Raw genomic sequence first — 732 nt, 5'->3', positions numbered from 1 at the left:
AATTTACTAATCATATGGAGTAAACTATAGATAAGAAACTAACACTGTGGGGAATGTGGAAGAGGAGAGATTAGTAGCAAATGGCCCATCTTTGTTACAGGCCTTGGAAGGCGTGTAGGAGAACAAAACGTCTGGCACTTTGTCGATAGGCAAGGTCGGTATGAGGATAGGCAAGGATGAGGAGCCGGCTGGTACCAGCTGTGTTGTTCTGACAGTGGAATAAGGGGGGTAGAAGCTGGACTTCACCAAAAGGACAAGGTGATGAAGAGGAGTAGATGAAGTAAAAGGCCCCTGAAGACCACCGACTCAAATCACTGAGCATGCGCAGTCGGGAGCGACCAAGACCAGGTTGATGGGGCTGTGAGCAACCTGATCTAGTTAGCAGTGTCCCTGCTCACTGCAGGGGCTTTGGACTAGATGGCCTCTAAAGATCCCTTCCAACCCAAAACATTTTATGAATTCAAAAGTATCTTCAGCATCACATTGAAAATGCAAGGCTTATGTCCTTCTCTTTCATGGGAGTCAAAAGCCAACTCCCAAGAGTCAAGTACATGCCACATGGGACAGAGGAACCCAGAAATCATACAAGGATTGTAATGTCACACTCCTCCTGCACTTGCTGATTCAATGTTAATATGATAAAATGAAGAACAGATATTTTGACTAGCATTATTTTGATTATCAAGTCTTCACTTTTATCTTTTTTAAACCTGCATAACACTACTGGTAGCA

The sequence above is a fragment of the Egretta garzetta genome, unplaced genomic scaffold (assembly GCF_000687185.1).
Source record: "Egretta garzetta isolate BGI_Z169 unplaced genomic scaffold, ASM68718v1 scaffold1030, whole genome shotgun sequence".
In the NCBI taxonomy this organism is placed as follows: domain Eukaryota; kingdom Metazoa; phylum Chordata; class Aves; order Pelecaniformes; family Ardeidae; genus Egretta; species Egretta garzetta.
The sequence above is the reverse complement of the archived record's forward strand: the minus strand, read 5'-3'. Positions refer to the sequence as shown.